The sequence below is a fragment of the Otolemur garnettii genome, unplaced genomic scaffold (genome assembly GCF_000181295.1).
Source record: "Otolemur garnettii isolate 467f Iridium unplaced genomic scaffold, OtoGar3 scaffold00062, whole genome shotgun sequence".
Lineage (NCBI taxonomy): Eukaryota > Metazoa > Chordata > Mammalia > Primates > Galagidae > Otolemur > Otolemur garnettii.
In genome coordinates, this window is record NW_003852457.1 from 6,795,400 (window position 1) to 6,801,783 (window position 6,384).

Consider the following 6,384-nt stretch of genomic DNA (forward strand, 5'->3'; position numbering starts at 1 on the left):
GCAAGGCTGGAGGGGCTGGGGGTCAGCCTTGCAAATAGAGAAGAAAGTGTGCTGGGAACTCTACACTGTAGTCCTGATGGGGCAGCCTGGCTATTGTCAGACACTGGCAAGGCATCCCTGTCTCAGGAAAGAGCTCCCTCCATTATCCTGCAATGGCTTAAACCACCAGGACTGACCTCCAGTCCACTTTGTCTCACCCACGTCTCACTTCCTCTCTGGAGCCCACATGTGACCAGATTTATCGATCCAGGGTAGTGGGTGACGTGGAGGTTGGCCAGCATTGATTCCTCCAATGGAGGAGGCAGAGGGGAAGACAGAGCATGTGTTTCCTGACCCAAATTCTGGTCCGTGTGAATGGACTGAATAGATAAGAGCTCATTGTCAAGGACGGTGGACGACCCGTGGGAGGGCTACGAGCTGAGAAGGGAACTTGCGTCCTACAACCAGCACCTCCCTCCCCGCACATGAACACCTCAGCCTTGGTGCAGCTTCCTGAGGCTCAGGACAGTTTCTGGTCCTTACCTGCATGCTCACAGAGCCCGGGACTGTGATTTTCATTGCACCCACGGTTATTGATTTCAGAGCACTGTGACAGCTGAGGGAGGAAGCTCTGTGACTTCCCTGACATCACCCTTGCATTCCCCCAGTGAAGATGGTCAAACAGCCATCAGTACAACAGGTGCCCAGAGAAGCTCAGAGATCATGGAGCACAGAGCCCGAGCCCATCCAAGAAGGTCAAGGACTTCCAGGAGGAAGAGGCCACTGAGCTGAGATGGGCAGGATGAGGATGGTTGGTCCAGCAAGGAGGGGGCAGGTGTGCCCAGCACAGTGCAGGGCACTGCAGAGCCCAGAAGTGAGAGAGCAGGGTGCACACCTGAGAAGGATGATGTGGGGGCCAAAAGCTGGCTCTCCTAGGACCTTTAGGAGAGCGGACTTTATACGAAGAAAAATGGGGCCACTGAAGGGTGCAGAGCAGAGTGAGGAGGGGAATCTTGAGTGCCATCGTTAGGAGGAAATCTGGATGGTGGTTGAATGAGGACTTAAATAGCATGCACATTGAAACATTTCTTCATATCCTTGTTCTCAGCTAAGCAATGCCCAGCAAGCTAGCAGCTGAGAAAGGCAGGCCTTGACAAGTGAAATATCTGACTCGGAATGAGGGATCCCAGGCCCAGTGTCCAGCCTCTCTGTCCCCCACTCTCCAGACAGTCTGACAGCTGTTGGGATCAGAAGAGGAGTGTATGTATATCTCCCCAACTGGCCAGGGTGTCCCTTCTGACTGGGGCCACCCTTGCATGCCCAGAGGGCAGTGGAGAGCCTGGTTCAGGTGCATAATGCATGTGAAGAATTAAACTGGTTTGAACTGAATTGATTTTTTACTGGAAAGATCCAAGTTCAAGTTCTGGCTCTGGGACTTTTTATCACAAAGACTTTGTCAAATGCTTTTTGTACTCTCAGGTTCAGTGTCCTCTAGGTGGGCAGTAGGTATCAAATTGCCTTACAGATGGACAGTTCTGCCATTCAGTAGAGGGGCAATTTGGAATGCTTCATTATTAATGACCCAAGCATTCCAAAAGATTCTAAATTTTCTAGAAGTTCTTACTGGAATCTCTTACATAAAAGAGCATTTCTCTCTGTGGAAAAAAAAAGGGGGAGATGATGAAATGAAGGAGAGGGGATAAAAGGGAGGAGAAGAGAAAGGAGAGGGGGAAAAAAGAAAATAGAACAGAGAAGAAAAGGAAATAAAGACACTAAGAGGAAGGAGGGAGAGGCGAGGATCCAGCAGGTGGCTCCTCTCTCCCTTCCTCTTCTACGCAGGTGTTTCACAGAGGTGAATCCATAGAGGGGATCTATTTTTTGCTTTTCATTTTATTGGCTTGTTACTTTATTTCTCTCCACATTGGAACGTTATTTCCTAATCCTCATTTTAATTGCAGTATGAACATTTATCAAGGAAATGTGCTATACTGAGTGGGGACTATGTGCCAGGTGTAAGGTCATGAACTGGGAAAGCCCTTGGCCCTGGTGGTCAGGGAGTGCGAGGCTTGGGAAAGGGTCATTCATGGAGGGACCTTCACAATTAAATAGGAAAGCATAATAAGGAGGGTACAGGATGTCTCGAGGACACAGAGGATGGCTCCCTCTGCTAGAGGAAGCCCAGGCCAAATGAAGGGGATAGAGGCAGAGGGGCTCAGGAAGTGTGAGGTCAGCAGGAGTCAGCCAAGTGGGGGGGTCCAAGAAGGTGGTCCAGGCAGGCAGAGAAACCTTTGTCCTCTTCTGTTTCATTCGTAAAGTAAGAATGACACTACCCCCAGAGTAAGCCAGAAAATGGATGTAAGGCTTTTAGTGCAATTGCTAGAGTATAACTAGTGTCCTAAATCGATCATCCATCAGTAATAAATGAACAGTAAACGAAGCAGTGCAAAAATGAGAAAACTACTAATACAACGTTTGCTTTTGAATTATTTCTAACTAGTATTAAAAATAAGTCCTCTTAAAAGATAAACTACAGAATTAGAGAAAATAGTTGCAAATCATTTACCTGGTATGTGTAAGGGCCTAGTCTCACAACTCAACAACAAAAAGACAAACAACCCAATTTGAAAGTAGGAAAAGAGCTTGAACAGGTATTTCTCCAAAGGAGATAGTATGACTGGACAAGAAGCTCGTTCAGTATCGTTAGTAATTAGGAAAATGAAAACAAAACCACACTGAGGTAACAAAAATTCACACTCAGGAGGGTGATGATAACCAAAAAAATGGGAAGTCAGAAGTGTCGGAGAGGAGGTGGAGGAACAGGAACTTCTGTGCATTGCCGGTGGGAATGTAAAATTGTGCACCTTCTTTGGAAAATAGCTTGATGGTTCTTCAAAGGTTAAATATAGACCAGATGCAGATTACACCTATAATCCTAGCACTCTGGGAGGCCAAAGTGGGCAGATTGCTTGAGCTCTGGAGTTGGAGACCAGCCTGAGCAAGAGCAAGATTGCATCTCTACTAAAAATATACAAACTAGCGGGGTATCATCATGTGTGCCTGCAGCTACTCCAGAGCCTGACGCAGGAAGGTCGCTTGAGCATAGGTTTCAGTGAGCTAGGCTGATGACACTGCTTTCTACTCAGGAGGACAGACCAAGACTCTGTTTCCAAAAAAAGTTTAAACATAGAGTCACCCAGATGACCCAGCAATTCTACTCCCAAGTATAGACCCCAAATAATAGAAAACAGGTCCCCAAGCACATGCCCATGGATTTTCATAGCAGCAGTATTCACAACAGCCAAAATGCTTATCAACACAAGAGTGGCTACGTAATTTATGGTATATACCATCATTCCTCAGTGTCTGTAGGGGATTGGTTCAGGATACCACAATGTGAGGAAACCAAAATTTGCAGGTGCTCAAGCCCTTAAAGTCAAATGAAGTGTTACAGTATCTGCACATCCTGCAAACTGTGCTCATGCTCCCATATACACGAACCATCTCTAGATTGCCTGGACTAGCACCTACAATGTGAATGGATATAGACAGTTGTTAGACTGTATCATTTAGCAAATAATGACAAGGAGAAAAGTCTGAATGTGTTTAGTACAGACACAGATTTTTAAAAATATTTTCGACCTGTGGTTGGTTGAACCCATGGATATGGGGACAACTGTGTACACGATGGGACATTATTACAGGTGCACACTATGGTGTGGACGAACCTCCAGTGTAGATACCGAAGGTCACTTGTTGCCCGGTTCCATTGATATGAAAAGCCCACAAGGTAAGTTAGTGGTTTCCAGGGGCTGGGGGAGGGCAGAAGGGTCACAGAGAATGAGGACAACTGCTGAGTGAGTGTGTGGTTATATTCTGGGTTGACGAAACATTCAGGAATGAGATAAAGGTGGTGCTTCCACGCTGGGAATGCCAGATGCTGCTGACTGATGCTTCATGTGGTCAACTGTATGTTATATGCACTTTGCCCCAACTTACCTAAAAATAAACTCAAAATAGTAAATTATATTTCTCATCTATTTTCTCATTTGATAAAAGGAACCCTGTGAGGTGGATGGAGATGCGTTAACAGTCCCTTTTCATGGATGTGGAAACCAGGTGGATTACTAGACTCACTCAGTCTCACAGGGTCTCAGCGACAGTTTGACCCAGGCTTTCCTGTCCTGCTCTGGAGGAGCAGCTGGGGGGCGAGTGTCTCCATCGCTGCAGGCTGGGTCTCGGGCAGCTGTCCAGGACTGTGTTCCATGTGGGTGGGGGCACGTAGGTTACACATTCCCAGCAGCCACCTTTTCAGTAGAAGGGGAGGGGAGGAGGGAGGGAGGGAGGGAGGGTGAGAAGCAGGAGCGGGGTGAGCCGAGGCCCTGAGACCTCCCCTTGTCTATTGGTGGAGGTGTCATTCCAGTTTCTAAGGAAATCAGCCCCACAGGATTGTTCCACAAATAGAGCATCACACATCCTGGAAATCAGACTTCCTGTTCCATAAACACGGCTTCCCTTTACCAGCTGAACTTTCCAAAGAAAGGGGCAAAAGCAGAGGGAACAGCCAGTCTGGGTCTAGGATTGGATAGACCACGGGAGTCTCCTTGTACTGATGCACACAGACACAGCTGAGGGTGGGGGTGTTATCACACGAAAGCAGGCTGATCTTGTTAAGCCTCTGGTCAGATTCTTCCCAGAGCTCCCAAACCCCTGCAGAACTAATTTCAAGGTTGCGGTGGCTGCTGCGGACCATTGCTTACCTGCTTCTACACTGCCTCATCTGGGAGAGGGGCAGCCTTCTGTGCACTGCAAAACCATCCTCTGCTCTCTCCAGGCCTCTTCCTAACCCTCCCCAGGCTTCCAGAGTCACCAGCACAGCCATGGCCCTCATCTTTTCAAAATTGTTCCTTTGCTTTCTGTCAACAGACTCTGATGGAGATCTCGTAATCAGAGATGCCTGAGTTCTCTTGTGATCTCAGAGTCGGGCACAATGCCCGGTATGCAGTAGGTGCTCAATAAGGGTTGGTTGCATAAAAAAGAGCAACACTTTTTAAAAAGTTGGATGGGTGGACAGATGGGTAAATGGGGCCCAGCATGAAGGGCGGGGGACTAGGAGTCAAGCTCAGGGACCCTTCTTGCATCATCCCAGCTTCCTGGGAACCTAGAAAGGCCAATCTGTCCCTCCTTGGACTCCAGGTCTCTCATCTATAAGCCAAGCAGTTGGGTGGTATGATCCTGGAAGGACTCATGTGTTCTGAGCCCCAGAGTCCATGTCCTTAAGTGGGACGGGGGGACACTCCCAAGGCTACAGGTTCTGGTCAGTAGAGTTTTGGACAGTGCCCCCCATGGAAGGAGGACCAAACCAGCAGCAGGGATCCTTTGTGCCAGATTCCCGTACCTCCAGCATTACTGTGCAGGAGCCCAAGGCTGCGCCTTTCCCTTATACATCTATGTCCGTATCATATTTGCCTCCTTACACCCGTGCCCACGCCAGCTCCACAATAAGGGAGGTGCAGGGACTTACTCACGGGCTCAGTCCTGCATCCAACTCTGAGGGTCTCTGTTCAACTGCAGACCTGACCTAGGAGAAGGAGCTCAGAAGTCAAGATCCCTAGGTCCCTCCACGTCAGTTACCCGGCATGTCCTCCTGAGCCCTGGGCAGGGCATTGAGGGTTAAGGGGGTCAAGGGGCTCAGATATGTTTAGAAGGAGACAAGCCAGGCTGGGAAGGCCCTCGAATGCAGCGTGGGCACATCTGGGTGCTGTTTGAGGGCGGGGAGGTGAAGGAGCAGCAACGTGAAGGCTGAGGGTAGTGAGGAGCATGAGGAGGGGAGGAGGCCAGCAGGGTACCCCCAGGGTGCAGGGGGGCATCAGGAGAACCACTACTTCCGGTCACTCCCTTCTGCCCCCACCCCGGGCTCTGGGAGGAGCCTGGGGGTATCAGCGCTGCAGAAGAGACTCCCCTGCCGTTCAGATCTGTTCCTAGTGAGACCCACAACCTGCACATCTTGCTAACCTGTCTTGGCTCTGTAGCCAACATCATCCCCTTTCTTTTATCTCATCCTTACTGTCCCCCCACCTCTCACTCTTATCCCCACCTGTCTGCCTGCCCTCCTCTGTCCCAGAGGCCCTCCTCTGCCTCTAACACTCCTCCCCATGCTCCCTACAAGACCAACCACTCCTCAGTCCTAATGGGAATGCCAGGTCACCACCCTGCCTGCTGCCAGGGCTGGTCCTTCTGTCCTCTGTCTGACTTGAGACTAATGACAATGGCTGAGTTAGTACTCAGTATGACACACCCACCTGGTGTGGTCCCTGCCACCTCTTACCTCCTCATGACAGAGCACATGGAGACTGCCCTGTACTTAGCTGAGTCTGTAACATGCGTAATTCACAGGTCACTATGAAA